Genomic DNA, 16,497 nt, shown 5'->3' with positions numbered 1-16,497 from the left:
CTCAGAGCTAAGCGTAATTGCTCTGAAGAGGTGTCGTTTCAACTAGAATGCGATAAGCTATATCATAAATTTCGCGCAAGGGGTTATCCCAAGAAATTCTTACATAGGGCTTATGCGAGGGCTCGAGCGACCACTAGAGAGGAGCTACTTCATGGAAGGAGGAAAGTTAAAGATATCTCCACCATCAGATGTATAGGGAACTTTGACGTGTGCTCCCCACAGATCTACAGGATACTCCAAAGGCACTGGCCTATCCTTCAGGCTGATCCTGATCTTGCCAAGGTAATTTCGAATACACCTAATATAACCTATCGCAGGGGAAAAAATCTAAGAGAGTACCTTGTGCACAGTCATTTTTCCAAACCATCCTTTGCAAAAAGCACTTGGCTGCCTCCTCCCACTAAAGGCTCTCATCCATGTGGCAGATGTTCATTTTGCCCTCTGATGCCAACCACCAAGTCCTTTATCAATCCCGTTGATGGTAAATCCCATACCATTAGACAATTTATCAACTGCCAAAGCAGTGGAGTTGTTTATGCCATACAATGCCCCTGTCCGAAATTATATGTAGGTAAAACCATACAGCAACTACGAAGACGTATTTCAAAACATTTAAGTACAGTTGTTAATGATGAGGACACTCCACTCGCCAGACACATCAGATCCATACATGATGGAAATACCAAGAATCTCCAAATTTGGGGTATCACCCAATTACAATTGGGACCCAGAGCTGGTAATCTTGATAGGAAATTACTTCAAGAAGAAGCCCGTTGGATCCATAGGCTGAGCTCATTGAGCCCCCTTGGTCTTAATGAAGGCTTCAATTACACAGCTTTTCTTTAATAGGTACTATACCTTCTATTTAATATTTACTTCATTCTGGGAAAAATTCCCTTCAGATCGCCACTTTACACAGTTTTATTTATATTTGTGACTCTATAGTTAAGATGAATTAATACTCTGACAACTTGGACATTTTTCTTAAATAAATTTATTTACTTATTTATACGGCGTATTTCATATGCTACTAAGCTCTATGTATCATTTACAATGTTCCGTTTCTCAACCTTAGTCATTTTCCTTATTTCATGTTTAACCCCTTCCCGCTCCTTGACGTACTATTACGTCATGGCAGCTGTATCGTTCGCGCTCCATGCCGTAATAGTACGTCTCGGGAGTAACGGCCGTTTCGGCCGTCCTCCCGACACATACAGGAGCTGTGACACTGCTGTCTTGTTCAGCAGCTGTCACAGCTCCTACAGCGGGGACCGATCGCTGTGTCCCCGCTGATTAACCCCTTAAAAGCCGCGTTCTATAGAGATCGCGGCTTTTTAGGGGTTAAGCTGCCATCGCCGGCCTGCTACGCGATAGCGGCCGGCGATGGTGACTATGGCAACCGGACACCAAACAATGGCGTCCGGCTATGCCATAGACGGAAGCCTAGTGGGTCCTGACAACGTCAGGACCCACTATGCTTGCTGTCAGTGAGTAGCTGACAGTTCTAATACACTGCACTACGCATGTAGTGCAGTGTATTAGAATAGCGATCAGGGCCTCCTGCCCTCATGTCCCCTAGTGGGACAAAGTAATAAAGTAAAAAAAAAGTTAAAAAAAGATGTGTAAAAATAAGAAAATAAAAGTTTTAAAAGTAATAAAAGTAAAAGTCCCACTTTTTCCCTTATCAGGCCTTTATTATTAATAAAAATATATAAACAAACAAATAAACTATACATAATTGGTATCGCCGCGTCCGTAACGGCCTGAACTACAAAATTATTTTGTTATTTATCCCGCACGGTGAACGCCGTAAAAAAAAATATTAATAAACCGTACCACAATCACAATTGTTTGGTCACTTCACCTCCCAAAAAATGGAATAAAAAGAGATCAAAAAGTCGCATGTACCTAAAAATGGTACTGATGGAAAATACAGTTCGTTACGCAAAAAATAAGTCCTCGCACGGCTTTATTGATTGAAAAATAAAAACGTTATGGCTCTTAGAATAAGGTAACACAAAAAGTGAATGATTGTTTACAAAACGTATTTTATTGTGCAAACGCCATAAGACATTAAAAAAAACTATAAACATCTGGTATCGCCGTGATCGTATCGCCCCGCAGAATAAAGTTAATATATCATTTATAGCGCACGGTGAACGCTGTAAAAAAAAAAGTATACAAAAACAATAGTAGAATTGCTGTTTATTAGTCACCACGCCACCTAAAAATGGAATAAAAACTGATCAAAAAGCCGCATGCACCCCATGAAAACTACAATGGATTCCTCAAGGGGTCTAGTTTCCAAATTGGGGTCACTTTTGGGGGGTTTCCAATGTTTTGGCACCACAAGACCTCTTCAAACCGGACATGGTGCCTAATAAAAAAGAGGGCTCAAAATCCGCTAGGTGCTCCTTTGCTTCGGAGGCCGGTGCTTCAGTCCATTACCGCCCGAGGGCAACATGTGGGATATTTCTCTAAACTGCAGAATCTGGGCAATAAGTATTGAGTTGCGTTTCTCTGATAAATCCTTTTGTGTTATAAAAAAAATGGTATAAAAAGAGTAAATTTCACCTCTACTTTGCTCTAAATTTCTGTGAAACACCTAAAGGGTTCATAAACTTTCTAAATGCTGTTGTGAATACTTTGAGGGGTCTAGTTTCTAAAATGGGGTGTTTGATAGGGGTTTCTAATATATGGGCCCCTCAAAGCAACTTCAGAAATGAACTGGAACCTAAAAAAATAAATAAATTAGGCAATACTTCGCTTCTCACATTATACTGATAATGAGCCGTGCCCACTCCGAGATGACCCCAGTTTTGACCGTTTGTATACCACAAATGTTTATCACCACAAATGGGGTATTGCCGCACTAAGGACAAATTGGGCAACAAAATGGGGTATGTTGTTCCTTGTGAAAATAAGACATTTTGATCAAAAATGACATCTTATTGGAAAAAATATCATTTTTTTCATTTCACAGCCCAATTCAAATAGGTGCTGTGAAAAAACTGTGCGGTCAAAATGATAACAAAAACCATAAATGAATTCCTTGAGGGGTGTAGTTTCCAAAATGGGGTCACTTCTGGTGGGTTTCCATTGCTTTGATACCTCTGGGGCTCTGCAAATGCAACATGGCACCCGAAAACCAATCCAGCAAAATCTGGACTCCAACAAACACATAGCGCTCCTTTCCGTCTGAGCCCTCCCATGGGCCCAAACGGCAGTTTATCACCACAAATGGGGTATTGCCGCACTAAGGACAAATTGGGCAACAAAATGGGGTATGTTGTTCCCTGTGAAAATAAGAAATTTTGATCAAAAATGACATCTTATTGGAAAAAATATAATTTTTTTCATTTCACAGCCCAATTCAAATATGTGCTGTGAAAAACCTGTGCGGTCAAAATGATAACAAAAACCATAAATGAATTCCTTGAGGGGTGTAGTTTCCAAAATGGGGTCACTTCTGGTGGGTTTCCATTGCTTTGATACCTCTGGGGCTCTGCAAATGCGACATGGCACCCGAAAACCAATCCAGCAAAATCTGGACTCCAACAAACACATAGCGCTCCTTTCCTTCTGAGCCCTCCCATGGGCCCAAACGGCAGTTTATCACCACAAATGGGGTATTGCCGCACTAAGGACAAATTGGGCAACAAAATGGGGTATGTTGTTCCCTGTGAAAATAAGAAAATTTGATCAAAAATGACATTTTATTGGAAAAAATATCATTTTTTTCATTTCACAGCCCAATTCAAATAGGTGCTGTGAAAAAACTGTGCGGTCAAAATGATAACAAAAACCATAAATGAATTCCTTGAGGGGTGTAATTTCCAAAATGGGGTCACTTCTGGTGGGTTTCCATTGTTTTGATACCTCAACGCCTCTTCAAACCTCGCATGCTGCCTAAAATATATTCTAATAAAAAAGAGGCCTCAAAATGCACTAGGTGCTTCTTTGCTTCTAGGGCTTGTGTTTTAGTCCACGAGCGCAGTAGGGCCACATGTGGGACATTTCTAAAAACTGCAGAATCTGGACAATACATATTTAGTAGTGTTTCTCTGGTAAAACCTTCTCTGTTACTAAAAAAAAATTGAATAAAATTGAAATTCAGCAGAAAAAATGAAATTTGCAAATTTCATTTCCACTTTGCTTTAATTCCTGTGAAATGCCTGAAGGGTTAAAAAACTTTCTATATGCTGTTTTGAATACTTTGAGTGGTCTAGTTTTTAAAATGGGGTGTTTTATGGGGGTTTCTAATACATAGGCCCCTCAAATCCACTTCAGAACTGAACTGGCACCTTCAAAAAAAGGCTTTTGAAATTTTCTTAAGAATATGAGAAATTGCTGTTTATGTTCTAAGCCTTGTAACGTCCAAGAAAAATAAAAGAATGTTCAAAAAACGATGCCAATCTAAAGTAGACATATGGGAAATGTGAACTAGTAACTATTTGGGGTGGTATAACCGTCTGTTTTTCAAGCAGATGCATTTAAATTCTGAAAAATGCTATTTTTTGTAAATTTTCTCTAAATTTTGCAATTTTTCACAAATAAAGACTGAATATATCGACCAAATTTTACCACGAACATGAAGCCCAAAGTGTCACGAGAAAACAATCTCAGAATCGCTTGGATAGGTTTAAGCATTCCGACGTTATTACCACATAAAGTGAAATATGTCAGATTTGAAAAATGGGCTCTGAGCCTTAACCCCTTAAGGACGCAGCCTAGTTTGGGCCTTAAGGCTCAGAGCCCATTTTTCAAATCTGACATATTTCACTTTATGTGGTAATAACGTCGGAATGCTTAAACCTATCCAAGCGATTCTGAGATTGTTTTCTCGTGACACTTTGGGCTTCATGTTCGTGGTAAAATTTGGTCGATATATTCAGTCTTTATTTGTGAAAAATTGCAAAATTTAGAGAAAATTTACAAAAAATAGCATTTTTCAGAATTTAAATGCATCTGCTTGAAAAACAGACGGTTATACCACCCAAAATAGTTACTAGTTCACATTTCCCATATGTCTACTTTAGATTGGCATCGTTTTTTGAACATTATTTTATTTTTCTTGGACGTTACAAGGTTTAGAACATAAACAGCAATTTCTCATATTCTTAAGAAAATTTCAAAAGCCTTTTTTTGAAGGTGCCAGTTCAGTTCTGAAGTGGATTTGAGGGGCCTATGTATTAGAAACCCCCATAAAACACCCCATTTTAAAAACTAGACCCCTCAAAGTATTCAAAACAGCATATAGAAAGTTTTTTAACCCTTCAGGCATTTCACAGGAATTAAAGCAAAGTGGAAATGAAATTTGCAAATTTCATTTTTTCTGCTGAATTTCAATTTTATTCAATTTTTTTTTAGTAACAGAGAAGGTTTTACCAGAGAAACACTACTAAATATGTATTGTCCAGATTCTGCAGTTTTTAGAAATGTCCCACATGTGGCCCTACTGCGCTCGTGGACTAAAACACAAGCCCTAGAAGCAAAGAAGCACCTAGTGCATTTTGAGGCCTCTTTTTTATTAGAATATATTTTAGGCAGCATGCCAGGTTTGAAGAGGCGTTGAGGTATCAAAACAATGGAAACCCACCAGAAGTGACCCCATTTTGGAAATTACACCCCTCAAGGAATTCATTTATGGTTTTTGTTATCATTTTGACCGCACAGTTTTTTCACAGCACCTATTTGAATTGGGCTGTGAAATGAAAAAAATGATATTTTTTCCAATAAAATGTCATTTTTGATAATATTTTCTTATTTTCACAGGGAACAACATACCCCATTTTGTTGCCCAATTTGTCCTTAGTGCGGCAATACCCCATTTGTGGTGATAAACTGCCGTTTGGGCCCATGGGAGGGCTCAGAAGGAAAGGAGCGCTATGTGTTTGTTGGAGTCCAGATTTTGCTGGATTGGTTTTCGGGTGCCATGTCGCATTTGCAGAGCCCCAGAGGTATCAAAGCAATGGAAACCCACCCGAAGTGACCCCATTTTGGAAACTACACCCCTCAAGGAATTCATTTATGGTTTTTGTTATCATTTTGACCGCACAGGTTTTTCACAGCACCTATTTGAATTGGGCTGTGAAATGAAACAAATTATATTTTTTCCAATAAGATGTCATTTTTGATCAAAATTTCTTATTTTCACAGGGAACAACATACCCCATTTTGTTGCCCAATTTGTCCTTAGTGCGGCAATACCCCATTTGTGGTGATAAACTGCCGTTTGGGCCCATGGGAGGGCTCAGACGGAAAGGAGCGCTATGTGTTTGTTGGAGTCCAGATTTTGCTGGATTGGTTTTCGGGTGCCATGTTGCATTTGCAGAGCCCCAGAGGTATCAAAGCAATGGAAACCCACCAGAAGTGACCCCATTTTGGAAACTACACCCCTCAAGGAATTCATTTATGGTTTTTGTTATCATTTTGACCGCACAGTTTTTTCACAGCACCTATTTGAATTGGGCTGTGAAATGAAAAAAATGATATTTTTTCCAATAAGATGTCATTTTTGATCAAAATTTCTTATTTTCACAAGGAACAACATACCCCATTTTGTTGCCCAATTTGTCCTTAGTGCGGCAATACCCCATTTGTGGTGATAAACTGCCCTTTGGGCCCATGGGAGGGCTCAGAAGGAAAGGACCACCATTTGGCCTACTGGAGCTTTTCTGGTGCTAAGTCATGTATGCAGAAGCCCCTGAGGTACCAGTACAGTTGAAACCCCCGAGAAGTGACCCCATTTTAAAAACTACACCCCTTAAGACATTCATCTAGAGGTGTAGTGAGCATTTTGACCCCACAGGTACTGTGTAAAAGATAATGCGCAGCAGATGGTGCAGTGTGAGATTTGCAATTTTATATATGTATATGCCATTTCAGTGTCCAATATAGTGTGCCCAGCATGCGCCACCGGAGATATACACCCCTTAAATTGTAATGTGGGTTCTCCTGGGTACGACAATACCCTACATGTGGCTGTTATCAGCTGCCTGGGCATACGGCAGGGCTCAGGAGGGAAAGATGAGGGGGGTAAGCTGTGCGGAGTGCATCAGGGTAAATTAAAAATCAAGGGATGTATGATACATTTTAAAACAATCTTTTATACAGAGCCCTGGTTTTTCGGGACACGTGTCACATTGGTATATTGTGTTCTTCCTTATCCCCCTCTTATAGCAGACTCTGCACCTCTTTTGACTCTTTCCCTTTCCACCGGTTTGGGGACCTTCTCCTGGAAAGTGTTGCCCTGGTACGATGCGTGTGGCCTCGCTTCCAGAAGTACTGGGTGCCCCCCCTTCCTGGTCCCTAAAGATTAGATCTTGAAATTCCAGGAAAGTTCCCCTCTGGCCTGCACATCGACGTAGCACGTACGCATTGTACAATGCCATCTGTATGATGTGCCCGGCCAGCTTCTTATACCACACCGCATGGCGCTGTAGGGCTTCAGGACTTGATTTGACAAGTCCATCCCTCCCATGTACCTATTGTAGTCCAGGATGCAGTCTGGTTTGGGGGTGGCCTTTCCTTCATATATCCTAAACCTGTAGGTATACCCTGATGCACTCTCGCACAGCTTATACATCTTCACGCCATACCTTGCCCTCTTACCTGGCAGGTACTGGCGGAATTGAACCCTCTCTTTAAAATGTACCAGGGACTCATCAATAGAAAAACACTTCTCGGGGGTGTATGCTTGGGAAAACCGGGCACTGGAACGGTCTAATAGGGGTCTCCGTTTATACAAACGGTCAAAACTGGGGTCATCTCGGAGTGGGCACGGCTCATTATCAGTATAATGTAAGAAGCGAAGTATTGCCTCATTTATTTATTTTTTTAGGTTCCAGTTCATTTCTGAAGTTGCTTTGAGGGGCCCATATATTAGAAACCCCTATCAAACACCCCATTTTAGAAACTAGACCCCTCAAAGTATTCACAACAGCATTTAGAAAGTTTATGAACCCTTTAGGTGTTTCACAGAAATTTAGAGCAAAGTAGAGGTGAAATTTACTCTTTTTATACCATTTTTTTTATAACACAAAAGGATTTATCAGAGAAACGCAACTCAATACTTATTGCCCAGATTCTGCAGTTTAGAGAAATATCCCACATGTGGCCCTCGGGCGGTAATGGACTGAAGCACCGGCCTCCGAAGCAAAGGAGCACCTAGCGGATTTTGAGCCCTCTTTTTTATTAAGGCACCATGTCCGGTTTGAAGAGGTCTTGTGGTGCCAAAACATTGGAAACCCCCCAAAAGTGACCCCAATTTGGAAACTAGACCCCTTGAGGAATCCATTGTAGTTTTCTTGGGGTGCATGCGGCTTTTTGATCAGTTTTTATTCCATTTTTAGGTGGCGTGGTGACTAATAAACAGCAATTCTACTATTGTTTTTGTATACTTTTTTTTTGACAGCGTTCACCGTGCGCTATAAATGACATATTCACTTTATTCTGCGGGGCGATACGATCACGGCGATACCAGATGTTTATAGTTTTTTTTTATGTCTTATGGCGTTTGCACAATAAAATACGTTTTGTAAACAATCATTCACTTTTTGTGTTACCTTATTCTAAGAGCCAGAACGTTTTTATTTTTCAATCAATAAAGGCGTGCGAGGACTTTTTTTTTGCGTAACGAACTGTATTTTCCATCAGTACCATTTTTAGGTACATGCGACTTTTTGATCTCTTTTTATTCCATTTTTTGGGAGGTGAAGTGACCAAACAATTGTGATTGTGGTACGGTTTATTAATATTTTTTTTTACGGCGTTCACCGTGCGGGATAAATAACAAAATAATTTTGTAGCTCAGGCCGTTACGGACGCGGCGATACCAATTATGTATAGTTTATTTGTTTGTTTATATATTTTTATTAATAATAAAGGACTGATAAGGGAAAAAGTGGGACTTTTACTTTTATTACTTTTAAAACTTTTATTTTCTTATTTTTACACATCTTTTTTTAACTTTTTTTTTACTTTATTACTTTGTCCCACTAGGGGACATGAGGGCAGGAGGCCCTGATCGCTATTCTAATACACTGCACTACATGCGTAGTGCAGTGTATTAGAACTGTCAGCTACTCACTGACAGCAAGCATAGTGGGTCCTGACGTTGTCAGGACCCACTAGGCTTCCGTCTATGGCATAGCCGGACGCCATTGTTTGGTGTCCGGTTGCCATAGTCACCATCGCCGGCCGCTATCGCGTAGCAGGCCGGCGATGGCAGCTTAACCCCTAAAAAGCCGCGATCTCTATAGAACGCGGCTTTTAAGGGGTTAATCAGCGGGGACACAGCGATCGGTCCCCGCTGTAGGAGCTGTGACAGCTGCTGAACAAGACAGCAGTGTCACAGCTCCTGTATGTGTCGGGAGGACGGCCGAAACGGCCGTTACTCCCGAGACGTACTATTACGGCATGGAGCGCGAACGATACAGCTGCCATGACGTAATAGTACGTCAAGGAGCGGGAAGGGGTTAAGGCCCAAACTAGGCTGCGTCCTTAAGGGGTTAATTTTATTTTCATTATCATCTGATTTTACTTTTAGCACTATTATTAATTAAATTTTTTATATTCAAATGTCTTTTTGCTCATGCCAGCAATAAATCCATTGTATTCCTTTAGGACCATATATTTACAATACACGATACTTTATCCCCCTCCCCCCCCCTTTTTTCATATATTCACTTCATGTCCTCACTCCAGCCACCTCATCCCTTTATTCCCCAGTACTGCACATTATTATCATTTCCCTAGTATATACCATATATCATGGTTCTCTCTCCCTCTCCCCTCCCTCTCACTTTTTTCATTTTTCACCTTAGCCACATAATTTCTGTCATGTTTATATATATATGATAGTCATTTCTTACTCACACTTAACGTTTCTTAATATCCTTTCAGCGCTCACAGTTATAATACTCTCATCTTTCACATTCACACTTTGAACTATCCTTATCTACTATATGGTCCCTCCTATACATCTCCTAGACACATAGGGAATGTACCTTCTCGTTCACTTCTTGCTAAATGCTCCGCTGACAATCAGTATTTACTTTTCGATCTTCTAAGTGTGGTGACATGCGCAGTCGCGTTTCCCCACACTTAGTCTAATTTTCCTTCATCGCATCTTAACATAAACCACGCAGGCGCGCTTGCTCCTACGTGATTGGTGCATTCTTTTCTAACTACTGTATGGCTGACCTGGATGTCAGTCATACACATCACGGCCAGACTGTGTTGACATCTCCAATTGGTCCCTTATTGGCCACGCCCACTGTCATGGCGGCCCGAGGGCTTAAGAGGGACGGACCTTCCACGCGCCGTCAGATGCCCCATTTGAACCCCTGAAGACGCTGCGTATGCAGCGAAACATGTCGGGGGGGCCTCCACATTACTTTTAACCTCAGAGTCTTCACTGACTAAGATATATACGCCACTCAATTGTGTCGCCCGGTGTTCTGCAGATGCCGCAGGAGACACATAGGCAGACAGTCTACACTACACACTGATTGTATCTGATCGATACAAATCCACCTGTCAGTGAACTCTGGCTAAATTTTCGATTTAGATTTTTGTCTTTGTTCTAATTATATTTAATCCTAACCATTAAAAGTTATATTTTATTTACATATACATTACATATTACTATAGCTTGACTGGAAATAAAGGCATCCTTTTTGCTTCATTGCAAATTTGTATTTTTTTGTGACAATTTAATGCCTGCCAGCCTGCTGGGTCTCTTCTCACTTATACCTGCCAGATCATCTTGGGTTAATCACCCTTTCCTGACCCACTCCTCACTGAGGATTTAGTCATATTTTGTGTTAAAAATCCCCAATTTAATTAACTGAATTGGGGATGGCGAGTTTCCTATCTCAAAAATTACACTCTGGTGATTTTTCTGCCGAAGTGGCTAGTGTCTTTTCCATTGACAACTTACCTTTCCACCACCTTGATGTAAATACTGCTTTCAAGGACCTTCAGAAAACATATAAACAATACGTAAGATCCTATTGGGAGATTGCTAGCCTAGATACATACGTCCAACAAAAAATTGTTTACAGGGGGCTACGCATCAATATTATACCTAATGCACTTCGCAATGATAGTATTTTTCTTAAAGGTTGGGAAGACTTATTGACGGACAATTCCTTGCGTATGTTACAATACCTTCTTGACTTTGAAAAACGTGCTTTTGAAACCATCAAGCTGCAGCTCTCTAAAGAGATTGAGGATATAAAAATTTTCGGTACAACACCTGAGTTTAATGATTGTGAAATTAAGTTACAGAGGAATATTGAAAATTTGCAAAGGGATATAAAAGAGCGTAAACATCGCAAATATATACGTGATCGTAAAGATTTTGAAACAGGACAAGCATATACGTTTCGCAGACATATCCCTACTGGTACCTATAGAGAGGCTAGATCTACAGACTATTCTGAGTCTGACGTCTCCGGTACTGACGACTCTAGATCTTCTTTTGATGATAAAAGATTAGGGACTAAGCGTAAAACCAATAATAAGAGATTTAATCCCCCTAAAAGAACTTTTTTGCCATCAAAGGGAAATAGACAAACATGTCCTGGTCCAACAGGACAAGAGAATACATTAAGAGCACCTGCCCTGGCGCCCTCCTCTACTTCCTCCTTTGCTTTACCTACCATGTTCACTACCAGTGCTCTTGCTGCACCCCTGACAGCGGGAAAGAACATGGGTATATTGGGGACAAATATGTCTACATCAAGCGGGATGGGGAGGACATCAGCTGCCTTACATACCCCTTCTCCTTTTTTAGGACCACCCAACATGAACTGGAGCCAGACAAATTAAATTACCCTGACTCCATTATTCCAACCACATGTGAAGGTGGTATGCAAATCTATAATCTTTCATCTTGTAGATTAGATCCTCACCAAATGACACTTTTACAGAAGGGTCTTTCATATACCCCTACTCCTGGATTTAACGAATTCAATTAGACTAAAGATGTGAATCTATTTGCGCGAAAATTGGCCTTGCATAAATTGTTTGGGACTAACTCCTCTCCTATTTCCTCATCTACCTATAATGAGCTGAGAACTTTGACTGATTTAGAGGCACTCCTTGATGAGAACGAATTCGGAGCCATTGCAGCCACTGGCCCCTTTTCATCCTTGCGACCGAAGTCACGCATGACACCACCCTTTTCCCAGTATGGTCATATAGACATTTTTGTCAAAATGGTTAGTGCCGACTTACATAAATTAAAATCTAATAAATCTAAAGTTCTAGGTAACCTTAGCAAGATGGAGCAGGCTGCTCTGGCTCAACTCAACAAGAATGAATCCATTGTCATAAAGCCATCGGACAAAGGGGGTAACATAGTCATCTTGAACAGGGCGGACTATATCAACATGGTCCATAGACTCCTGGACGATGGATCCACCTATACCATCCTCAAAAAGAATCCTACTGAAGTTTTTCTTAGAGAGTTACATTCCCTCTTAACTCAAGCGAAGTCCCAGGATCTAATCTCCACGGACGAGTTTAAGAGGATGTATGATGCCAATCCCACTTTGTCCACCTTTTATGCCCTACCCAAGGTCCATAAAATGACTCGTCCGATACCAGGTAGGCCTATCGTCTCAGGTAACGATAATCTTACACAGGGGATCAGCTCATATGTTGATGAGATGCTTGCGCCTTTTGTCTCTACCTTACCTTCATATCTTAGAGACACTAAGGACGTTGTCACGAGGATCCAGGGAATTTCAGTAACACCTTCTACCCTAATAGCCAGCATTGACGTTGAGTCTCTATATACAAATATAAGACATGATCTGGGTTTAATTGCGGTCCAACATTTTTTGAGCACCAAGGGTATTCAGTTTAAAGCACATAATGCACTTATTATTTCCTTACTCCAATTTCTTTTATCTCACAATTATTTCATTTTTGATGGCAAATTCTATCAGCAAATTAAAGGCACGGCCATGGGCACAGTATGTGCACCCACATATGCCAACCTTTTCCTAGGTTGGTGGGAAGATACTTGTGTCTTCATTGACAATCTGTCTCATTTTACCTGCCGCATCACATTTTGGGGCAGGTACATTGATGACATTCTCATAATTTGGGATGGGGACAAAGCCCTTTTTCGTGAATTCATGGAGATTCTCAACGTTAATGACATAGGCATGAAATTTACATCTGAAATACATGAACAAGAAATTAATTTTCTTGACCTTAGGATTTCCCTGGATCCTGGTGGCAGTGTCCTTACCGACATCTATCGTAAGACTACCGCCACAAATAACTTCCTACATTGGGAAAGTTACCATCCTCCAGCTCTGAAAAGGGGAATACCGATAGGACAGTACCTCAGAGCTAAGCGTAATTGCTCTGAAGAGGTGTCGTTTCAACTAGAATGCGATAAGCTATATCATAAATTTCGCGCAAGGGGTTATCCCAAGAAATTCTTACATAGGGCTTATGCGAGGGCTCGAGCGACCACTAGAGAGGAGCTACTTCATGGAAGGAGGAAAGTTAAAGATATCTCCACCATCAGATGTATAGGGAACTTTGACGTGTGCTCCCCACAGATCTACAGGATACTCCAAAGGCACTGGCCTATCCTTCAGGCTGATCCTGATCTTGCCAAGGTAATTTCGAATACACCTAATATAACCTATCGCAGGGGAAAAAATCTAAGAGAGTACCTTGTGCACAGTCATTTTTCCAAACCATCCTTTGCAAAAAGCACTTGGCTGCCTCCTCCCACTAAAGGCTCTCATCCATGTGGCAGATGTTCATTTTGCCCTCTGATGCCAACCACCAAGTCCTTTATCAATCCCGTTGATGGTAAATCCCATACCATTAGACAATTTATCAACTGCCAAAGCAGTGGAGTTGTTTATGCCATACAATGCCCCTGTCCGAAATTATATGTAGGTAAAACCATACAGCAACTACGAAGACGTATTTCAAAACATTTAAGTACAGTTGTTAATGATGAGGACACTCCACTCGCCAGACACATCAGATCCATACATGATGGAAATACCAAGAATCTCCAAATTTGGGGTATCACCCAATTACAATTGGGACCCAGAGCTGGTAATCTTGATAGGAAATTACTTCAAGAAGAAGCCCGTTGGATCCATAGGCTGAGCTCATTGAGCCCCCTTGGTCTTAATGAAGGCTTCAATTACACAGCTTTTCTTTAATAGGTACTATACCTTCTATTTAATATTTACTTCATTCTGTGAAAAATTCCCTTCAGATCGCCACTTTACACAGTTTCATTTATATTTGTGACTCTATAGTTAAGATGAATTAATACTCTGACAACTTGGACATTTTTCTTAAATAAATTTATTTACTTATTTATACGGCGTATTTCATATGCTACTAAGCTCTATGTATCATTTACAATGTTCCGTTTCTCAACCTTAGTCATTTTCATTATTTCATGTTTAATTTTATTTTCATTATCATCTGATTTTACTTTTAGCACTATTATTAATTAAATTTTTTATATTCAAATGTCTTTTTGCTCATGCCAGCAATAAATCCATTGTATTCCTTTAGGACCATATATTTACAATACACGATACTTTATCCCCCTCCCCCCCCCCTTTTTTCATATATTCACTTCATGTCCTCACTCCAGCCACCTCATCCCTTTATTCCCCAGTACTGCACATTATTATCATTTCCCTAGTATATACCATATATCATGGTTCTCTCTCCCTCTCCCCTCCCTCTCACTTTTTTCATTTTTCACCTTAGCCACATAATTTCTGTCATGTTTATATATATATGATAGTCATTTCTTACTCACACTTAACGTTTCTTAATATCCTTTCAGCGCTCACAGTTATAATACTCTCATCTTTCACATTCACACTTTGAACTATCCTTATCTACTATATGGTCCCTCCTATACATCTCCTAGACACATAGGGAATGTACCTTCTCGTTCACTTCTTGCTAAATGCTCCGCTGACAATCAGTATTTACTTTTCGATCTTCTAAGTGTGGTGACATGCGCAGTCGCGTTTCCCCACACTTAGTCTAATTTTCCTTCATCGCATCTTAACATAAACCACGCAGGCGCGCTTGCCCCTACGTGATTGGTGCATTCTTTTCTAACTACTGTATGGCTGACCTGGATGTCAGTCATACACATCACGGCCAGACTGTGTTGACCTCTCCAATTGGTCCCTTATTGGCCACGCCCACTGTCATGGCGGCCCGAGGGCTTAAGAGGGACGGACCTTCCACGCGCCGTCAGATGCCCCATTTGAACCCCTGAAGACGCTGCGTATGCAGCGAAACATGTCGGGGGGGCCTCCACATTACTTTTAACCTCAGAGTCTTCACTGACTAAGATATATACGCCACTCAATTGTGTCGCCCGGTGTTCTGCAGATGCCGCAGGAGACACATAGGCAGACAGTCTACACTACACACTGATTGTATCTGATCGATACAAATCCACCTGTCAGTGAACTCTGGCTAAATTTTCGATTTAGATTTTTGTCTTTGTTCTAATTATATTTAATCCTAACCATTAAAAGTTATATTTTATTTACATATACATTACATATTACTATAGCTTGACTGGAAATAAAGGCATCCTTTTTGCTTCATTGCAAATTTGTATTTTTTTGCCCCCTTGTAGATAAAGCCCCCCTGTAGATAAAGCCCCCCTTGTAGATAAAGCCTCCTCCCGAAGATAAAGCCCCCCCCATAGATAAAGGCCCCCACCTGTAGATAAAGCCCCCTGTAGATAAAGCCCCCCCGTAGATAAATCCCCCCCATAGATAAAGCCCCCCCCCCTGTAGATAAAGCCCCCCTGTAGATAAAGTCACACACTTTTTATTACAATAAAATAAACAATTTAAACTCACCTTAATCCCGCTCCCACTCCGTCCGGCAGCCATGGAGACCTGCTCTCCTCTGCGCAGGTCTCCTGGGGGTTGAAGGAAGCGTCTATGAAAGGCGCTGATTGGCTGGGCAGGATGACTTTCCCTGTCACTCAGTGCCTTTCATCGACGGAAGCGCGATAGCGCTTCTCTGGTACAAAGACGCTGAATAGCCGGGAACGGAACGTACCCGTCTATTCATTGCTTCTAATTGTACCTGTTTCCTATAGACACAGGTACAATTATATTGCAGGAGGAGGTGGCGTTGGAGCCCCCTCTAAGTTGCGCCCGGGGCACATGCCCCGCCTGCCCCCCCTAGTTACGCCCCTGCACCCCCCTCATGAATAGGAGGCGTGAGAGTGTCTGTTCATCAGTATATTGCACCTGTGTGATCTCCCTCTATGTAGCATTGTGTTTTGTCTGCGTCCTGTTGGGAAGTGGTGTGTGTACCAGCCCTCGTGAGTAAGTATGGTCAGTTCAGTAATACAATTAATGAGTATAATTATCCCGGGTAATAAAAAAAATGGTTGTGTAACTTATGTTCCACAAGGCAAATAATTTTTACTTGACATTTCACAAT

This window comes from Rhinoderma darwinii, chromosome 5, assembly GCF_050947455.1.
Source record: "Rhinoderma darwinii isolate aRhiDar2 chromosome 5, aRhiDar2.hap1, whole genome shotgun sequence".
Lineage (NCBI taxonomy): Eukaryota > Metazoa > Chordata > Amphibia > Anura > Rhinodermatidae > Rhinoderma > Rhinoderma darwinii.
The sequence above is the reverse complement of the archived record's forward strand: the minus strand, read 5'-3'. Positions refer to the sequence as shown.